Genomic DNA, 22,567 nt, shown 5'->3' on the forward strand with positions numbered 1-22,567 from the left:
AATTTCAGGCCAAATGTTGATGATAAACAAGGATAAAGTCGTGTAATTTGACCATTTCATGCAAACTTTGGTGCATACACAAGGCCAGGTGATCTTGTTTAGTACACAATTGTATACAATTTCAGGCAAAATTTGATCGCTTCAGGCAAAATTTGAAAGCTCACAAGGCCAAATTCAGGCAAAGTTTGGTAACTTCAGACAAAATTTGATCAGTAGGCAGAATTTAGGGGGTACACAAGTACACAATATTAGACAAAGTTTGATATATTAAGGCAAAATTTGATAAAGTTCACAACTCCTGGCAAAGTTTGATAATTTCAGGCACACAAGGTTTTATACACACTTTCAGGCAAAACCTGGTAAGTAAAAATGGCTTTAGTAGGGTACACATTAGCCTTGAACACATTTTCAGCGACCATTTTATAATTTCAGGCCAAAAGTTGATAACACAAGTCTTACACTATTTCAGGCAATATTTGCTACTTTTCAGACAAAATAAACAAAAAATAGTAGAAAAGGCTGGTTAAGTAGACAATTTTAGGCAAAACTTGAAAGCTTCATGCAAATATGAAAGGCTAAAAATTTTTACACATTTTCAGGCAACAATTGATAGTCTCAGGCTAAAATTGAAAGTACACAAGGCTTTAGTCTTGTACACAATAAGTCTGTGCACAATTTGAAATATACACATTGCTTTAGTCTGTACACAATTTCAGGTCAAATTCGATAATTCCAGGGAAAGTACACAAGGCTTGTTTACTGTATAGTTCTTATTTTCAGGCAAATTTGATCATTTCAAGCAAAATTTGATGATTACACAACGCTACAGTCTTGTAGGCCTACACTATTTCAGGCAAAATTTGATAATTTCAGGCAAAATTTAATAATTTCAGGCAAAGTTTGATGATTACAAAAGGCTACAGTTTTGTTCACTGTATCAGGCAAAATTTGATAATTTCAGACAAAGTTTGATAATTTCAGACAAAATTTGATGATAACACTGTTTTAGGCAAAATTTGATCATTTCAGGCAAAATTTGATCAGTACACAAGGTTATAAGTCTTGTACTTGTTTGAAGGCAGAATTTAGGGAGTACACAAGTCTTGTACACAAGTACACAATTTCAGGCAAAATTTGATATATTCAGGCAAAATTTGATAAGTGCACAAGGCTTGTGTACCGTATATAGTCTTGTACTAATTTTCAGGCAAAATTTGATAATTTCAGGCAAAATTTGATGATTTCAGACAACATTTGATGATTACACAAGGCTAAGGTCTTGTACACTATTTCAGGCAAAATTTGATAATTTCAGAAAAATTTTGATAATTTCAGACAAAATTTGATGATTACACTATTTCAGGCAAAATTTGATGATTACACAAGGCTTGTACTTATTTTCAGGCCAAATTTGATCAATTAAGGCAAAGTTTGAAGATTACAAGGCTATAGTTCTGTACACTATTTCAGGATAAGTTTGATGATTAAACAAGGCTACAGTCTTGTACACTATTTCAGACAAAATTTGATCAGTACACAAGGTTATAGTCTTGCACTTGTTTTTAGGCAGAATTTAGGGAGTACACGAGGCTATAGTCTTGTGCAGAAGTACACAATTTCAGGCAAAATTTGATGATTACACAAGGCCACAGTCTTGTACACTATTTCAAACAAAATTTGATCAGTACTTGTTGTAAGGCAGAATTTAGGGAGTACACAAGGCTATAGTCTTGTACACAAGTACACAATTTCAGGCAAACTTTGATGATGACACAAGGCTATAGTCTTGTACTTAATTTCTGGCAAAATTTGATCATTTGAGGCAAAATGTGATGATTACACAAGGCTACTGTCTTGTAAACTCTTTCAGACAAAATTTGATGATTACACAAGGCTATAGTATGGACTTGTTTTTAGGCAGAACCTAGGGAGTACACAAGGCTATAGTCTTGTTCTTATTTTCAGGCAAAATTTGATGATTACACAAGGCTATATAGTCTTGTACTTAATTTCTGGCAACATTTGATCATTTGAGGCAAAATGTGATGATTACACAATGCTACAGTCCTGTACACTATTTCAGGATAAGTTTGATAATTTCAGGCAAAATTTGATGATTACACAAGGCTACAGTGTACTAGTTCAGGCAAAATTTGATAATTTCAGAAAAAAAAATGATGATTACGCTATTTCAGGAAAATTTTTATAATTTCAGGTAAAATGTTATCATTTCAGGCAAAATTTGATCAGTACACAAGGTTATAGTCTTGCACTTGTTTTTAGGCAGAACCTAGGGAGTACACAAGGCTATAGTCTTGTTCTTATTTTCAGGCAAAATTTGATCATTTGAGGCAAAATGTGATGATTACACAATGCTACAGTCCTGTACACTATTTTCAGGCAAAATTTTATCATTTCAGGCAAAGGTTGATGATTACACAAGGCTACAGTGTACTAGTTCAGGCAAAATTTGATAATTTCAGAAAAAAAAATGATGATTACGCTATTTCAGGAAAATTTTTATAATTTCAGGTAAAATGTTATCATTTCAGGCAAAATTTGATCAGTACACAAGGTTATAGTCTTGCACTTGTTTTTAGGCAGAATTTAGGGAGTACGAAAAAGCTATAGTCTTGTACACAAGTACACAATTTCAGGCAAAATTTGATGATTACACTAGGCTATAGTCTTGTGGTTATTTTCAGGCCAAATTTGATCATTTGAGGCAAATTGTGATGATTAAACAAGGCTACAGTCTTGTACACTATTTCAGACAAAATTTGATCAGTAAACAAGGTTATAGTCTTGTACTTGTTTTTAGGCAGAATTTAGGGAGTACACAAGGCTATAGTCTTGTACACAAGTACACAATTTCAGGCAAAATTTGATGATTACACAAGGCTATAGTCTTGTACTTATTTTCAGGCAAAATTTGATCATTTCAGGCAAAATGTGATGATTACACAAGGCTACTGTCTTGTAAACTCTTTCAGACAAAATTTGATGCGTACACAAGGTTGTCTGGACTTGTTTTTAGGCAGAACCTAGGGAGTACACCAGGCTATAGTCTTGTTCTTATTTTCAGGCAAAATTTGATTATTTGAGGCAAAATGTGATGAATACACAAGGCTACAGTCTCTACACTATTTCAGGATAAATTTGATAATTTCAGGCAAAATTTGACGATTACACAAGGCTACAGTCTTGTACACTATTTCAGACAAAATTTGATAATTACACTATTTCAGGCAAAATTTAATCATTTCAGGTAAAATGTTATCATTTCAGGCAAAATTTGATCAGTACACAAGGTTATAGTCTTGTACCTGTTTTAAGGCAGAATTTAGGGAGTACACATGGCTATAGTCTTGTACACAAGTACACAATTTCAGGCAAAATTTGATGATTACACAAGGCTATAGTCTTGTGGTTATTTTCAGGCAAAATTTGATCATTTGAGGCAAATTGTGATGATTACACAAGGCTACTGTCTTGTACACTCTTTCAGACAAAATTTGATGAGTACACAAGGCTATAGTCTTGCACTTGTTTTTAGGCAGAATTTAGGGAGTACACATGGCTATAGTGTTGTGCACAAGTACACAATTTCAGGCAAAATTTGATATATTCAGGCAAAATTTGATAAGTGCACAAGGCTTGTGTACCGTATAGTCTTGTACTAATTTTCAGGCAAAATTTGATAATTTCAGGCAAAATTTGATGATTTCAGACAACATTTGATGATTACACTATTTCAGGCAAAATTTGATGATTACACAAGGCTTGTACTTATTTTCAGGCCAAATTTGATCAATTAAGGCAAAGTTTGAAGATTACAAGGCTATAGTTCTGTACACTATTTCAGGATAAGTTTGATGATTAAACAAGGCTACAGTCTTGTACACTATTTCAGACAAAATTTGATCAGTACACAAGGTTATAGTCTTGCACTTGTTTTTAGGCAGAATTTAGGGAGTACACGAGGCTATAGTCTTGTACAGAAGTACACAATTTCAGGCAAAATTTGATGATTACACAAGGCCACAGTCTTGTACACTATTTCAAACAAAATTTGATCAGTACTTGTTTTAAGGCAGAATTTAGGGAGTACACAAGGCTATAGTCTTGTACACAAGTACACAATTTCAGGCAAACTTTGATGATGACACAAGGCTATAGTCTTGTACTTATTTTCAGGCAAAATTTGATCATTTGAGGTAAAATGTGATGATTACACAAGGCTACTGTCTTGTAAACTCTTTCAGACAAAATTTGATGAGTACACAAGGTTATAGTATGGACTTGTTTTTAGGCAGAACCTAGGGAGTACACAAGGCTATAGTCTTGTTCTTATTTTCAGGCAAAATTTGATGATTACACAAGGCTATATAGTCTTGTACTTAATTTCTGGCAACATTTGATCATTTGAGGCAAAATGTGATGATTACACAAGGCTACAGTCCTGTACACTATTTCAGGATAAGTTTGATAATTTCAGGCAAAATTTGATGATTACACAAGGCTATAGGCTTGTACTTATTTTCAGGCAAAATTTGATCATTTCAGGCAAAGTTTGATGATTACACAAGGCTACAGTGTACTAGTTCAGGCAAAATTTGATAATTTCAGAAAAAAAATGATGATTATGCTATTTCAGGAAAATTTTTATTATTTCAGGTAAAATGTTATCATTTCAGGCAAAATTTGATCAGTACACAAGGTTATAGTCTTGCACTTGTTTTTAGGCAGAATTTAGGGAGTACGAAAAAGCTATAGTCTTGTACACAAGTACACAATTTCAGGCAAAATTTGATGATTACACTAGGCTATAGTCTTGTGGTTATTTTCAGGCCAAATTTGATCATTTGAGGCAAATTGTGATGATTACACAAGGCTACTGTCTTGTACACTCTTTCAGACAAAATTTGATGAGTACACAAGGTTATAGTCTTGTACTTGTTTTAAGGCAGAATTTAGGGAGTACACATGGCTATAGTCTTGTACACAAGTACACAATTTCAGGCAAAATTTGATGATTACACAAGGCTATAGTCTTGTGGTTATTTTCAGGCAAAATTTGATCAATTGAGGCAAATTGTGATGATTACACAAGGCTACTGTCTTGTACACTCTTTCAGACAAAATTTGATGAGTACACAAGGCTATAGTCTTGCACTTGTTTTTAGGCAGAATTTAGGGAGTACACATGGCTATAGTGTTGTGCACAAGTACACAATTTCAGGAAAAAATTTATATAATTATTCAGGCACAACTTGATAAGTACACAAGGCTTGTGTACCATAGAGTCTTGTTTCTTATTTGCAGGCAAAATTTGATCATTTCATGCAAAATTTGATGATTACACAAGACTACAGTCTTGTACACTATTTCAGACAAAATTTGATAATTTCAGACAAAATTTGATAATTTCAGATACAAATTTATGATTACACTATTTCAGGCAAAATTATATCATTTCAGGCAAAATTTGATCATTTCAGGCAAAATTTTATAAGCACACAAGGACATAGTCTTGTACTTGTTTTTAGGCAGAATTTAGGGAGTACACAAGGCTATAGTCTTGTACACAAGAACACAATTTCAAACAAAATTTGATACTAATTTTAATAATAATTTATTCATTTATATTGCGCCCATTCCAAAAAATGTACACAAGCGCATAACAAAGTATTTATAATAACATAACTTTTAACAACAGGAAAATATACAGCAATCCAAACAAACTGAAAATACAAGAACCTTACAGGACAATCCGAAGAGTTCAAATTGCAAAACATAAGATAGACCAAAAACAAACTAGTAAAGGAACAATATATTTATATGCACAATCAGTAAAAAGCTTCTTTAAAAAGATAAGTCTTAAGGACCGATTTAAAAATATTGAGGCTGCCAGCGATCCTAGTATGAGGGGGAGTTTGTTCCAGAGGTGGGGAGCACTACATTCAAAGGCCTTGTCCCCAAGAGCGGCCTTACTACAACCAACAGGGTGACTAAGAAAAATACCATTATCAGAACTGCGAAGGCCTCAGCGAGATAGGGGTTTGATCGAAACAAGCCTAATTAAAAACTGAGGAGCTAAAATATGAAGAATTTTGTAAGTGATCATTCAAATTTTAAATTCAATTCTAAACCGAACAGGGAGCCAATGTAAATCCATAAGTAGTGGAGAAATATGGCAATATTTGAAAGCATTACAGACCAGCCTGGCACAAGCATTTTGCACTCTCTGGAGTTGTTTAATCTTAGTGTTGGGTAAGCCATAAAAAAAGACTATTACAGTAATATAGTCTATTAGAGACAAACACATGAATGAGTGTTTCAGTACATTCCTTAGACAAAAAATTTATTATGCGCTTAATGTTATGCAAATAATAAAATGCACTACCACAAACTTTAGAAACGCGGGTTTTCATTGCATATTGACATCAAACCATGCACCTAGACTTCGGGCAAGGGAAACAGGTGACACAATTGACTGCCCAACCTGAATACCATCCAGTGTAACCTTCGATAGTTGCTGACGGGTACCTATGATCAAGAATTCAGTTTTATTGTCATGTAGATACAAACCATTACATGCAAATAATTATAATTATGAGACAGTTTACCATTAATCGAAACCCTTTGTGATCTGCCATCAAGGTATGAGCGAAACCAGTTAAGGGCTGTACCATCAATTCCAAAGCGAGACTTAAGTGTACACAGTAAAATACCATGATCCAGTGTATCAAATGCAGCACTTAAATGTAATAAAACCAACAGGGTAACATGTTTTCTATTCATAGCCATTAACAAATCGTTTTGAATTTTCAACAGAGCAGTTTCGGTACTATGGAATTTGCGGTAAGCAGACTGCATCAATGAGTAAAAGTTATTCTAAGTCAGACAAGATTGTAACTGACATGCTACAGGGAAGTACACAAGCCTTGTGTACCGTATAGTCTTGTACTTATTTTCAGGCAAAATTTGATAATTTCAGGCAAAATTTGATAATTTCAGGCAAAATTTAATTATTACACAAGGCTACAGTCTTGTACACAATAGTTCAACAGTTTTAGTTTAAGAACAACACTTTTGTAAGTACGCAAGGCCTGTACATCTTTTCAGGCAAAATGTGATAGTTCAGAATTTGTACACAAGGCTATAGTTTTCAACACAAACATTGTCAACCAAACTTGATAACACACATTTCCTAAGCCTTGTCAGATTCAGGCAAGGTTTGATAACGTTCAGGCAAAATATGGCAACTGTACAAGGCTATATTATTATTATTATATAGGCCTGAGATACAGTTTCAGGCAAAATTTGATAATTTTAGGAGAAAAAGTACACGAGGCCTTGTAAACATTTTCAAGCAACATTTGACAACTACACAAGACATATGCACCAGTCTAGTAAGTACTAGCTCTTACATTTTCAAGCAAAGTGTTTTTTCTGTACGGAAAGTGTATAATGGCTTTAAACACATTTCCAAACACACAAGCCTTTTACACATTTTGTAGCAAATGCTATACAAGTAGCACATTTGAACACTTTTTCAGGCAAAGTTTTATAAGTACACAAGGCTGTATAAAGCACTGTACAAACATTTTCGGCAAAGTTTAAATTTTAGTAAAGGAGGCTGAGGTACAATAGCCTTGTACACAATTTCTGGCAAATTTAATGCAAAATCTTATCAGTACACAAGACCTAATACACAATTTCAGGCAAACCTTGGTAAGTACAAATTTTAGTAACTAACCCAATAGCTTTGTACAAATTTGATAAGTACACAAAGGCCACATTATTATTATGGTTAATTTAGTTAGCACTGGGACAAGAAAAACAAATACATACAATGATTCGTAGATCTGTTGCCCTACATTTGGAATACACAATGAAATTAATAAGGGAATCAAAGAGTAGGCGACGAGTTCTTAAACGGACGTTTAAAAATGGCAGGGTTGTGGCCATGTGATAAAGGCTTGAGCGGAAGGCGAGGGCCTTTATCGCACCGTAACGACCCTGCAAGGATTTAAACGTCCGCTTTAGATATGGAGTCACTACTCTTTTATTCCCGTTCATAAATGCCCTTATGTTTAAAGCAACTTAATTTACCAGGTATAGACAGTGTGACACTGTTTCATTTGCGTTTTTTGCGCGTCGGTCGGTGTGTAATACGCGCTGTTAATAATAGCTATGCCAATTGTGTTCCACATAATTCAATTTGGCGTACATTAGCTTTTGCGCCCAACACACAAAGCTTTTCAAAATTTCAAAATCTTTTGTACTTGAAAAAGATCCTTTACTAATTTCGTTGTATGGATTAGACAAGTGATGATCACAGGTAACACAAAGAAGCTGAGTTTGTCTCATTTCTGTTACATCTTTGTAAAATAGTTCACCTGCTGGGTGATTTAGCTTGAACAAAACATCCATGCAGTAAGCATTGTGTTTACATCAATATTCTTCAATATGCCTAATTAAATGAACTGCATACTGTACAAAATCCGTTTACACACAAATCACTTTACGTCAAGTTGGCTAGTTGTGCTATAATAGAAATGTGTTAAAACTCCAAACTCTGTTTTTACTTATTTGTTTTAAATTTTATTTACAGTAAGGGACAATTTCAAAATTAAACAAGCGGTAACTCGGGGGCTTTTTAAGAATCACCCGAGGTAATACAGGGTATTTACAGCCTTGCATACGAACAATAGAGTCATGAATATCCATCTGCACATGCTGGGTCAACTTGGGCATGGTTGGGTGACCGCGGATACAAAGAGCAATTTAACAAAAGGCAAGATTTTTGTGTGGGATTACTTTAGCAAGGGATGATCGGATTAGTGACAGCTGCCTGGCTGCTCCAATAAATGGTCTGCTGATCCATTCAGGTACTCATCGGTTCTAAAGAAACCAATGGACCACAAACTCCACTTATCTATTGTTGAACAGTATCAATTACGAATTAAATGAGCCTCTGCCAAACCAAAGGGCTGCCTGCAGCGATATCAGAGAAGTAAACTGGGCTCTCTGTGGCCCCAAGAGCGATGTTCATTGACCTGTAGATAATTAGCTCATTATGGTCCGACTTCCTTTTGCCTCGTAATACCCCGGGGGAAAATGAAGATTTACCCCGAGTTACCGATTGTTTAATTTTGAATTCGCCCCTAATGCCGGTAAAAATCACAGTTACTTACTGGCAACTCAGCTGACAGTAAATTACTGTAATTTTTAAGAGCAAAGTTTTACAGTTTACCCTTTCAAACATTTTAGGCAAAATTTGATAGTACACAAGGCCTTAGTTCTCTAAAAAACAAAGACAGTAAAATCATACACAACCTGGAACGTAAAAGAAAACTTAAATTGTGTTTACCTAAATTTTCGAAGGACTGCAACTTGTGTGTCTACAAAAAAGCTTCTTGGCATCAAAAGGTTCTTTAAGGGCTCGAATCTCTTCAACAGTGTTTCCATCAGGCCTGCTGGGCTGCCTCCCTGCACATCTTGTCGCAAATCTTCTCGCACATCTTATAAATGTCTCATTCTCAATGATTGCTGCAAGTAAAGTAAAGCAATGGGGTTTGAACAGAGAAAATTGTTCTGAGGTCGGCCGCTCTAGTAAACATTTCCTTGTTCAAACCTAAGTTGTTTAAGATCTACCATAAGTCAGTTTCCCTTCAGGTTTTCCTACTTGATAAGTAAAGTAAGGAGTACATGATGAAAAATCTTTGTTGCAATTTTGGGAATCAATGTGGTACATGGATTCCCTAAAGATTGTGCCATATTGTGCGCCTTTTAAGGCAAGACAAAAAGAACAAGGCTACCATAACTAATATTGGCAAACAACGCCTCTCATGATATTCATAGGCACATTCTTCAGGGGTTCTGACGAATGTATAGTCTCTATCTTCACCAACATACACACAAAAGGAGATTCCATCATCTCCAAATAACGCCTCTCATGATATCTTTGATATTATGTTTTCTGTGGCGATTGCATTGTCCATTTAACAACATCATGTAAATTATGCATAAACAACAAAAATTACCCATTCTCATTGATACAATGCACTGACCTGATTCCAATCTTCTTCTTGCAAGCTTAAGTGCAGAACCGACCATGACACAAATAATGATGATGCTTGATTTCCCATCAAACTTGAAGATATATCTCACTCTGTTTAACCATATCTGCAAATAAAATATTTGAACATCAACTTAACTGACCTGGATTTTTAAAAAATTTCTGTGATGAGCAAGGATAACAGCCACCAGAACAGATTTACAACAGTATGAACTGTTAATACGCTCTTCCATGTAGAAGGGTGGAATTTTTTATTATTCTTTTTTTTGCTGACAGGAGTGTGGCTTTTGTTCTATTAAGATCAAACCCCTCTGTTTTTCAAAAAGATTTTCATTTATTATGTGGTTTGGTAATTGCACATGTGCCATTGATTTCTCATACCCCCTACTTGTATATCATCTTGAAGCTACCTCAGTCTACATTTACACATACAAAACGCAAAGGGTCCAAATCAAAGGCTATCTATAATATGTAACTGTTGTTCGTATTATTTGTGGAGTAAAATATATTGTTCTCTAAAAAAGAAGGAAAAAACACAATTTATATCGACTATATATCGATATGGATCATTCTTCAGTCCTGTTATAAATGTATTTTTTTATACATGGACCATTGGTCATTGTTGTCAATGATAATTCAAATCAGTATTACCTGAACATCCCTCATCGCCAAACAAAATCTGAGCAGAACCTAAACATTTGAAGAGGTTTTCCATCTTCTCATTCAACTATGAGCTTTTCAGGTCATGTCTCTTGTAGACCTGCAAAGAAAACACCAACATTCAGAATTTAGAAAATTACACGAACCAGTTTCAACATCGATAGAAATATGTTATGAAATTCAGATTGGCTTTAATACCTTTCTCATTATGCACTACGTGTGAAATCAAAGACTGTGAGATGACATGCACTGTTACATACACTTCTTCTCTACATCCAAGAGTACAAATGGGCACATAATACATGAGGTTTTGGTGTTGACGTTCCCCTTGCACAAAACATTGAGGCAGCTTGCATTGCGGCTTCAAGTTGTCAACAATGGAAAGCAAAAAGGACTGAAATCAGAGCTGCTAAAAAATTTAAGCCTAGCACGCCAGCTATCCATTATAGGATGTTTCAAACTCAAAGTTCCAGGGGTTAAGACCAAGAATTAGGTATTCTGGGAAATAGTTGCACAGTGAAAATATACACCACTGGGAACGACTTCTTCCATGAAGGCAATAAGCTTTTTCCATAATGCTGATTAAATTCATGCATACCTAAAGACACCAATGACTTGCCAAACTTGTGTAGAAGGCAGCCGCACAAAGTTGGCTTCAATGTGCCACAACTAGGTCATTTTAATGAAAACTGTTCAACTTAATTAAATCTAGAAGAGAAAAAAAACTTGAGTGTACATTGCCATGTGTGTCTTGCGTGATGATTGAAAGGGTTTCACTACAGAAAAGCTTCTTGGCATCAGAAGGCACTTGAACATCCTGTGCACTAGGCCTTGCTGGGCTGCCTCCCTGCCCATCTTTTCGCAAATCTTCTCGCACATCTTTGATTGTTTAACTGTCCACGATTCCTGTAAGTAAAATAAAGCAATGGGGCTTGAACAAAGAAAAATGTACTGAAGCGGGCCGCTCCAGTAAACTTTTCCTTGTTCAAACCTAAGTTGTTTAAGATCTACCAAGTCAGTTTCCCTTCAGGTTTTCTTTCTTGATAAGTAAAATAAAGAGTACATGATGAAAAATCTTTGTTGCAATTTTGGGAATCAATGTGGTACCATGGATACCTCAAAGATTGTGCAGTATCGTGCGTCTTTTTTAGGCAAGACAAAAAAGAACAAGGCTACCGTAACTGATATTGACATGGAGTTTTACCCACAAAATGGTACATTAGGTAATCAGTGGCATTGTGGCATTGATGCAATGGCAGAAAACATAAACAAAATTATCATGAGAGTCGAATGAGACTTATTGCATTTAAGGAACTTGCAAGTTATGCTATACAGAGTGCTCCTGTCTGAAGCGTCATATTGATGAGTAAATTTAAAATAAAAAACAATTTCCGCAAAGTGAGCATTTTATGAAGTTTTGGTTGGTAGTCGATATCATGCAGAGTGTGTCATTGGTTTTTCACAATTTTATCTTGACCCAGATGGCAGATTGATCTCAAACTAGCAGATTTGATAATGATTTTTATGATGGTATGAGACAAACCACTGTACTGCACAGGTCATTGGTTTGTAAATTTTTCTTTGTTACACCCCAAAAATGTAAACATTACTGCGACAAACGCTCTTCTATCGAACAGTTAAACAAATCCCTAATCTTTTTCGCTTTTAACTTTTAAATTTTTAACTACTATAGTTTTACAGAATATTTGGAACCCTTTTGTAGTTTGTACTTTTTTTAATGGTTTAACTAAGGTAACACCTGGACTTGCCTATTTTATATAATTTTATTGTGGGTTTTAATTCAGAAATTTACTTTCAGTTTTGTTTTCTTATAGCTTTTATATTTAGCTGTTAAGCGATTTGGGGAATGTTTTGTTATTATTGTTATTGTTATAAATCCACAACTAATAGGGTTTACATCCACGCTATGCATTTGATCCATCAACAATTTAGCCTATATTAATTGTGGATGACAGATCCAAAAAGAAACTCTAGCGTAAGTCGCTGTATTGTTTCAAGATGAGCATTTTTTGTGTAGTAAAGTAAAGACAGCATCTCCTACACCTTGTTTTGCTCTATAAGCAAACTGATGGATCGATCTGTGGTTTGTGACAAATACATACATTTAATAATCTGCTCAAAACACTTCATAGCAATAACAAAGGGCCATGGTCAATAATTGTTCATAGCAACTTGTTTGGGCATTTTGGATATCAGAGTTGACCATATAAGATACAAATACCTTCAGACCAATATCCAAAGACCATTGATACAGGCAGTGAAAAACTGGGGCAAGTGTTAGAAGTGTACACCTTTTTTGGGATGATCATGGCTTTGCAGAAATTGATGTATGACAAAATCATCTCTGTAGCCTCATCAGTGTGGCAGATGTTTTAAAGACCTCTCAATCCCTACAGGCCTACTACAAGCATGCCATTAGAGTAGCCATTAGTTCTTACAAGTGTTTAAGATGGTTTTAATCATTGAACATACTTGGGTAGCAGTTGAAGGTGGTGTATACCTAGCCCTTCATCTTCAGGGACGGCCCCTTTTATTTAAAAAATGGGGCCAGCTCCCTGAACTTCTTCCATCCACTCCTCATGCCGGATGTCAATGCTGCATCTGAATAGCTCACTCGGCACCCATCATGTCATCAAAAACAAACACTAGGCACAAAGATCGAAAATGAAGAGAAAACAAACAATCATCATGGGTTGACCAAAGATCCGAGGGCAGGATGATGCAGAGGGCTAAGATGCAGTATGTGGGTTTTTGATTTTCTGATGGCTTAGGGACTGAATAAAAAAACAAAAACTGGTTGGTGATTTTGCATTCAATGTCTGGTATGGGGTTTCACGGTAGGTATCCGCAAGTGTCAGTCGGTGCTTGTAAGTGTTGTAAGTGAGTTAGGGTTAGAGTAACGTTTAGAGTAATAATCCTTTAGCATTCAGAATTATTTGGGTTGGGAGTAATTCAACCTTGAAAACCCCCGAAATATTGATGAAAATCAGACTCTGTTTTTTCGAACTTCGATAACAATTCTACTGGATAAAACATGGGCCCCATACACATAGCCGAGTGGCTACAATCGTCATAGCTTGGCTCTCTACGCGCGCCGTGTAATACACACTCAAGTTACTGAAAACAATATTTACGACTAGTCGCGATTTAGTCACGACTAGTCGCAGAATTATTCACGACGTCGTAAAAAATATTCGCGACTAGTCGCGAAAATATTCGCGACTTGTCGTGAGTAAATATACGACGTCGCGAAAATATTCGCGACTTGTCGTGAATAAATATACGACGCCGCGAAAGAATTTCACAAAATATTTGGAGAGAATTGTTTTAATTTAATTTAATTTAATTGAAATGATTTGATGTTTTTCACTTGTAAAGACAGTAAACTTAAAGACACTGGACACTATTGGTAACTGTCAAAGACGAGTCTTCACAGCTGGTGTATCTCAACATTATGCATAAAATAATTACAAACTTGTGAAAATTTGACCTCAATTGGTCATCGAAGTTGTGAAAAGAAAATGAAATTAATGAAAGAAAAAACACCCTTGTCCTATGAAGTTGTGTGCGTTTATGGTTGATTTCGAGACCTAAAGTTCTAAACCTCGAGGTATCACAATTAATTTCGTGGAAAATTACTTCTTTCTCGAAAACTACACGTTACTTAATTCAGAGCTCCGTTTCTCACAATGGTATACTAACAACAGCTCTCCATTACAATCCAAACTCACAAAATTTTCTTTGAATCTACACATTTTGGTTGTTTAGCCAGTCTCAACTGATAAAATGTCTTCAGTAGCCCGTTCTGTATTATTATTTGGAACCATAAAATCATTGGAAATTTGTTGACCCCAAGTCTGAAAAATTTTGACCATACCGACATAGTTCTATTATTTTTTATTTCGGACCAAAAATCCAAACTCACAAAATTCTATTTAAATCTAAAAGTTTTGGTTTTATACCCAGACTCCACATGTAAAATATCTTCAGTAGTCCGTGCTGAATCATTTGGAACCATAAAATCATCGGAAAAAATTTCACCCTAAATCTGAAAATTTTGACCATACCGGCATGGTTCGATTTTTTTCATTTCGGACCTAAAATCCAAACTCACAAAATTCTCTTGAAGTCTAATAATTTTGGTTGTTTAGCCAGTCTCAACTGATAAAATGTCTTCAGTTGTCCGTGCTGTATCATTTGGAACCATAAAATTATCGAAAAAATTTCACCCTAAATCTGAAAATTTTGACCGTACCGGCATGGTTCGATTTTTTCATTTCGGACCTAAAATCCAAACTCACAAAATTCTCTTGAAGTCTAACAATTTTGGTTGTTTAGTCAGTCTCAACTGATAAAATGTCTTCAGTAGTCCGTTCTGTATCATTGGGAACCATAAAATCATGTGAACATTTTTCACCCTAAATCTGAAAAGTTTGCCGAACGAGAACTTTTTGAAGTCGAGTTTCTAGTCAAAAATCTGAAAAATGTGCCGAGCCGGTGTCGCATGCAATTGTGTCCTCTATGCAATATTATCCAGCAGACATTATCGCATATGCGATTATGCGATAATGTTCGCCAGACACTTTTGCATAAGCAATTGTGTCCGCCCGGACGCTGCTGCACAATGCAATTGTGTCCGCTCGGACACTGCTGCATAATGCAATTGTGTCTGTCCGGACACATTTGCGGACACATTTGCATGTGCAGTTGTGCCCGCCCAGTGCAAAACCATCCATGCAGTAAATTAAACGCCCTTGGTCGACGGAACACGTTTGGCATTTTTTTACAAGCAAAAGTGTGTGTCATGAATGAAATGGGAAATGTTCGGCTGTTGGTATTCGGTGCAATCATAAAATACGTGAATATTCATGCTGCATACGTAAGTTCAGTACATGCACGTGCTCGCTTACAGGTTTTTTGCATAGCCCCGGTTTGCATATGCAAAATTGTCTGGAGCGGAAAGTTTTGCATGGCGGACACAATTGCATCTGCTATCAAGGGCAAATTTTCAGTTTTGAGATCAAGCAATTTTCGGTGATTTTACGGTTTCAAATGATAGAGTACACATAGTGCATATGCAAACTTTCCAGGGCTAGCTACGCAAAAACGTCTAGCGGACATGTACATGACTGTACATGTATGTGCGCCCGTAAGCGAGCTTGCATGCACTGAACCTACGTATTATGAATATTCACGTATTTTATGATTGCAGCGAATATCCAACATTTCCCATGTCATTCATGACAGCATGCACTTATGCTTGTAAAATAATGGCGAACGTGTTCCGTTGACCAAGGGCATTTAAGCTTACTGCATGGAAGGTTTAAAACGGGTGGACACACCTGCATATGCAAATGTGTCAGGGCAGACACAATTGCATAATGCAGCAGCGTCCGGGCGGACAAGATTGCATATGCAAAACCCTCTGGATATTGCATAAAGGACATAATTGCATGCGACACAGGCTTGGCACATTTTTCAGATTTTTGACTAAAAACTCAATTTCACAATATTCTCATTATATTTCAAACTCTGGTTGATTTACTATTAGTCAGCACTGATGAAATGTCTTTTAGTAGTGCACTCTGTATCATTTGAAACCATAAAATCACCAAAAATTGTTTGATCACAAATCTGAAAATTTGCCCATGCCGGTAGCAGATGCGATTGTGTCCGCCATACAAAACTTTATGCTCTGGACACTTTTGCATATGCAAACTGTCGGGCTCTATGCGAAGGGGTACATGACTGTACATGTACGTGCACCTGTAAGCGAGCTCACTGAACCTATGCAGCATGAATATTCACGTGTTTTATGATTGCAGCGAATATCCGACAGCCGAACATTTCCCATGTTATTCTTGACATGCACTTATGCTTGTAAAATAACGGTGAACGTGCTCCGTTGACCAAAGGCGTTTTAATTTACTACATGGACGGTTTTAAACGGGTCAGACACAACTGCATATGCAATGTGCACTTATGCTTTTAAAATAATGGCGAACGAGGGCGTTTAATTCCGGTCCGAAATGAAAAAATCGAACCATGCCGGTATTGTCAACATTTTCAGACTTAGGTTTTAAAAAAATTCGAGAATTTTATGGTTTCAAATGATACAGCCACACTACTGAAGACATTTTACAAGTTGAGTCTGGGTAACAAACCAAAATTATTAGATTTTTAGAGAAATTTGTAAGTTTGGATTTTTGGTCCAAAATAAAAAACAAATCGACCATACCTGGGTATGGACAAAATTTTCGTTTTGGGGTCAAACAATTTCCGATGATTGTATGGTTCAAAATGGTACAGAACGGACTACTGCAGACATTTTATCAGTTAAGACTGGCTAAATCACCAAACTTATTAGATTTCAAGAGAATTTTGTGAGTTTGGATTTTTGGTCCGAAATGAAAAAAGTCGACCACACCTGGGTATGGACAAAATTTTCGTTTGGGGGTCAAACAATTTCCGATGACTGTATGGTTCAAAATGGTACAGAACGGACTACTGCAGACATTTTACAAGTGGAGTCTGGGCAACAAACCAAAATTATTAGATTTATAGAGAAATTTGTGAGTTTAGATTTTTGGTCCCAAATGAAAAAAGTCGACCATACCCGGGTATGGACAAAATTTTCAGATTTGGGGTCAAACAATTCCGATGATCTTATGGTTCTAAATGATACAGAACGGACTACTGAACACATTTTATCAGTTGAGACTGACTAAACAACCAAAATTATTAGACTTCAAGAGAATTTTGTGAGTTTGGATTTTTGGTCCGAAATGAAAAAAGTCGACCATACCCGGGTATGGACAAAATTTTCGTTTTGGCCAAACAATTTCCGATGATTTTATGGTTCCCAATGATACAGAACGGACTACTGAAGACATTTTATCAGTTGAAACTGGCTAAACAACCACAATTAGTAAATTTATAAAGAAATTTGTGAGTTTGGATTTTTGGTCCGAAATGAAAAAAGTCGACCATACCCGGGTATGGACAAAATTTTTAGATTTGGAGTCCAAAAATTTCTGATGATTTTATGGTTCCCAATGATACAGAACGGACTACTGAAGACATTTTATCAGTTGAGACTGGCTAAATCACCCAAATTATTAGATTTCAAGAGAATTTTGTGAGTTTGGATTTTTGGTCCGAAATGAAAAAAGTCGACCACACCTGGGTATGGACAAAATTTTCGTTTTGGGGTCAAACAATTTCCGATGATTGTATGGTTCAAAATGGTACAGAACGGAATACTGCAGACATTTTATCAGTTGAGACTGGGTAAAAAACCAAAATTATTAGATTTATAGAGAATTTTGTGAGTTTGGATTTTTGGTCCGAAATGACAAAAGTCGACCATACCTGGGTGTGGACAAAATTTTCAGATTTGGAGTCCAAAAATTTCCGATGATTTTATGGTTCCAAATGATACAGAACGGACTACTGAAGACATTTTATCAGTTGAGACTGGCTAAACAACCAAAATACTTAGATTTCAAGAGAATTTTGTGAGTTTGGACTTTTGGTCCGAAATGAAAAAAGTCGACCATACCCGGGTATGGACACAATTTTCATTTTGGGATCACACAATTTCCGATGATTTTAGAGACTGGGTAAACAACCAAAATTATTAGACTTCAAGAGAATTTTGTGAGTTTGGATTTTTGGTCTGAAATGAAAAAAAGTCGACCATACCCGGGTATGGACAAAGTTCCCCAAAAAACTGTGATGCTGGCACGGGTCGAATTTTCAGATTTGGGGTGAACAATTGTATGCTACCAAATGATACAGAACAGACTACTGAAGACAATTCATCGGTGCAGATTTAGTACATCAGCAAAAGTTTGAGATTAATTGAAGATTTTTTGAGTTTGGGTGTTTTGGTCAAAATCCCCAAAAATCTGTGGCGCCTGCATGGGTCAAGTATTCAGATTTGGGGGTCAAACAATTTTCAGTGATTTTATGGTTTCATATCATAGGCATACAGAACAAAATACTGAAAACATTTCATTAGTGCGGACTGAGTAAATCGTTCTCAATGAAACTCCCTCTCCATTAGGTCCAGTTAAATGTTGAAAGACAAAATCAACCAGGTGTTGTCCCATTGGTTGACATTGTTGAAAGTGTTTGCAAAGACTTGTGCTTTTTATGGGGAGAGAGAGTTATTACATGTGCCCATATAATCAAGGATACTAGCAGAGCAAGCAAACAGTAAACATGGATTACCTTAGGCCTATAGGGTGTGCATGCATCATCTGAGGCGCAGCCACTCTTGGACTGTGGAGAACAGCAAGTAGTACAAGAAGAATGGTGCAGGTAAGATTTCAGGGCGGGAAGAAGAGGCGTAGGGTGTAGAGGCTGCAACTGTCTTGTTCAGCTTTTAGCTGCAATTTGGAGGGAAAATGACCTAACACAGTGTTATTAAAACAGTTTGGAATAAATTCCAACCTTTCTAAGTCAACCAAGCATTATTCATAAATACCTCAGGCAGTTTCGCTATTCCTATTGGTGGAGAGCGCGTCACGTGGGTGTGTATAAACCTTTGTTTATGACCAGTAAAAAGTGTTGAAACATGGGCGAGACAGAGTTATTACATGTGCCCATATAATCAAGGATACTAGCAGAGCAAGCAAACAGTAAACATGGATTACCTTAGGCCTATAGGGTGTGCATGCATCATCTGAGGCGCAGCCACTCTTGGACTGTGGAGAACAGCAAGTAGTACAAGAAGAATGGTGCAGGTAAGATTTCAGGGCGGGAAGAAGAGGCGTAGGGTGTAGAGGCTGCAACTGTCCTGTTCAGCTTTTAGCTGCAATTTGGAGGGAAAATGACCTAACACAGTGTTATTAAAACAGTTTGGAATAAATTCCAACCTTTCTAAGTCAACCAAGCATTATTCATAAATACCTCAGGCAGTTTCGCTATTCCTATTGGTGGAGAGCGCGTCACGTGGGTGTGTATAAACCTTTGTTTATGACCAGTAAAAAGTGTTGAAACATGGGCGAGACACGCGAGCTTGCACCTGTTCTTATAAGACAGTTTTGTCATGCCTATTAGTCGAGAGCAACAGCTGAAACAGTTATGCCACATTACACAATACACGCAACGCGCACAGCATTCCCTTATAAGGAGTTGCTTACCCGAGGGCGGCGAAGAGCTTTACCATTTCATAGCTGGAGGGGTGTTGTGTTGAAAGAAATCATTGAACAATTAAACAATTTACATTTATTTTACTTTTTTACAAAGAATTGTTCATGTTTTTGACCGAAACAGTATTCATGAATGGGAATCAAAGTGTGTTGAATCGGTTTTCACCTAGTGGTTTAAACCCGCCGAGGCCTGGTTCTTGATAATTTACCTTGACTTCCTCTTGGTAAAATTATCAAGAGCCAGGCCTTGTTGGGATTAAACCACCAGTTGAAAACCGCTTCACCACACAGTGATTCCCCTATTTAAAAACCAATGATTTATGTATGAAAGATCAAATTCCCCACCAAAGGTTTTTTAAAGGATGAATTATTCCCTGTACATTTAAATAATGCAATCAGGAAGTAGGTACGACATCTAAAAAGTGAGTTGAATGTGTAAGATTTCGTTAAAGGTGGTGGACACTATTGGTAATTACTCAAAATAATGATTAGCATAAAAACTTACTTGGTAACAAGTAATGGGGAGAGGTTGATATAATAAATCATTGTGAGAAACGGCTTCATGTGAAGTTAAGTGGTTTTCGAGAAAGAAGTTATTTTCCACGAATTTGATTTCGAGACATCAGCTTTAGAATTTGAGGTCTCAAAATCAAGCACATGAAAGCACACAACTTCGTGTGACAAGGGTGTTTTTTCTTTCATTATATGGCAATTTCGATGACCAATTGAGTTCAAATTTTTACAGGTTTGTTATTTTGTGCATATGTTGAAATACACCATGGAGGAAGAATTGGATACACCAAGTGAGAAGACTGGTCTTTGACAATTACCTATAGTGTCCAGTGTATTTAATACAGATTGTCTTAAATGTTGGTACAATTAAATTGCAAGTGTAACAGTCTTAAGTTTACGGGGCTAGTATTTCAACCTTGTATCTAGTACACAATACTTCTTGGCCAATATAATTTCACATTTCAGTTCCCACATTGTCCCGAGTCATCTAAATGTTATTGTTGTGAAACAGTTTTGATGAGTGAAAGGGTGAACAAACATTTTACCGAAAATCTCCTTTACCACAAAATGCCGAGAATGCCTGCTATTGAGAGTTCCCTGACGAAATTCTCCAACATTGAAAATGTTTCCAATGAAACAGAGAGAGTGCTCATCTCTTAAAGGTTGACTCGCTGATAAGAGGAAGTTGTAAGCCAAAAAGACCTGCGTGTTATGACAGAACGTATGAGATCTATTGAGAATTTTGTACGTTTGAGTTTTTGGTAAAAAAAATAATAATTTCTGTCAGTTTGGAAAATTTTTCAGATTTGTGGTCAAAAATACTGTTAATAGTAATAATAATATGCCTTTGATATTTTGTCATGGGGCTCGGGAAAAAGTACTGACAAACTCAGTATACAGAGCTTACACACATCGGTGCGTGGGTAAAAACAAAAAATTAACATACAGGCCTAGCACATTGAACTTCTAATTAGTTGAACACTTTCACCTTAAGTCGCTCACTACATTTCATTTGCTTGGGCAAGACAACAAAACACAATTCAATTTGAACAATGAAGATTTCTTGCTTAAACACCTGGGTATCTTGACAAAGCCAAATCTCCCAATAGACAACATACCTGTATTTGAAAATTTCTTGCTTGAACATTTCTTTCTTGAAACAATCGCTCATAAGACAAAAACAACACATTGAAGATTTCTTGCTTACTCCATGCTTAAATACTTGTATCTTGACATATCGCTCATTGGAAAAAATAACTGTAGGATAAGTAGGCCTACTTGAAGATTTCTTTCTAGATTGAAGTTGAAACCTCCTTCTTGACATATCGCTCATAAGACAAAATATGACACACTCTAAAATTTCATGGACCATGATCTTTGGAAGAAAGTCTGCTTGAATGTACGCAACTTGCCCTTGCTGAAACACTCACACGATACGAGTCGTACGACTGTACTTATACTAGTTTTAACTGCTGTGATCTCGGCCTCCCCGGGGCCCTGCGCGTGGCTGAATGCATACCGTGTTTTTGGCTCATCTCTCCCCGTCATGATCGTGTCTCCGCCCCGGTCATGTCGTCCGTCCCGGTGCTTCCGTGAAGTGTTCGAAGTAAGCTCCTTGGAATTCGGGGATAACTTTCCGTATGGCGCCACCACTTTTTCACTCATTTTTACAAAAAGGGATATGTCAATCAGGTAAATTAGATACTATATTATTTTATTTCGAATGAAAAAGTGGTGGCGCCATACGGAAACTTTTCCGCCTAAATTTGAGCAATTAATTTATTCCAAAGAGTAGAAAATAGATGGTTCCATCCTGCGGTTATTAGTCTTGGCCCAAGACGATGGTGCTTGATTCTGGATAGTGTACTACGCGCGGTTGAATCGCCAAAGCGCGCCCGCCACGGTATGATTTAGTTACGTGGACGGCTCGAAATCTAGACTACACTCTGCAAGCTTGCTTAATATCTCGCAACTTCGCTGACCAATTGAGCTCAAATTTTATGCATTATGATGAGATACACCAACTGTGAAGACTAGTTTTTGACAATTACCAATAGTGTCCACTGTCATTAACACGCTATAAATAAACACTAAAGACAGTGTCACGACCTTGTAATAAAAAAATATG

General features: G+C 36.4%; 1 long non-coding RNA gene across 5 annotated transcripts; it reads right to left on the bottom strand.

The window, feature by feature from the left end:
* Window positions 1–6,975: 6,975 nt before the first annotated feature.
* LOC139935113 (uncharacterized) lies at window positions 6,976–22,267 on the bottom strand. 5 transcript variants are annotated; one of them, XR_011785758.1, is made up of 9 exons: window positions 21,558–22,267; window positions 21,001–21,141; window positions 19,429–19,586; window positions 19,004–19,161; window positions 13,241–13,413; window positions 11,484–11,653; window positions 10,739–10,847; window positions 10,080–10,194; window positions 6,976–9,558 (listed from the first exon to the last, which is right to left on the bottom strand). It is a non-coding gene; the product is annotated as an uncharacterized lncRNA (long non-coding RNA). The 5 variants fall into 5 exon arrangements; XR_011785759.1 differs by having other exon boundaries at window positions 19,429–19,609; XR_011785757.1 differs by having other exon boundaries at window positions 20,985–21,141.
* Between the last annotated feature and the right edge of the window lie 300 nt (window positions 22,268–22,567).

The sequence above is a fragment of the Asterias amurensis genome, chromosome 3 (assembly GCF_032118995.1).
Source record: "Asterias amurensis chromosome 3, ASM3211899v1".
Lineage (NCBI taxonomy): Eukaryota > Metazoa > Echinodermata > Asteroidea > Forcipulatida > Asteriidae > Asterias > Asterias amurensis.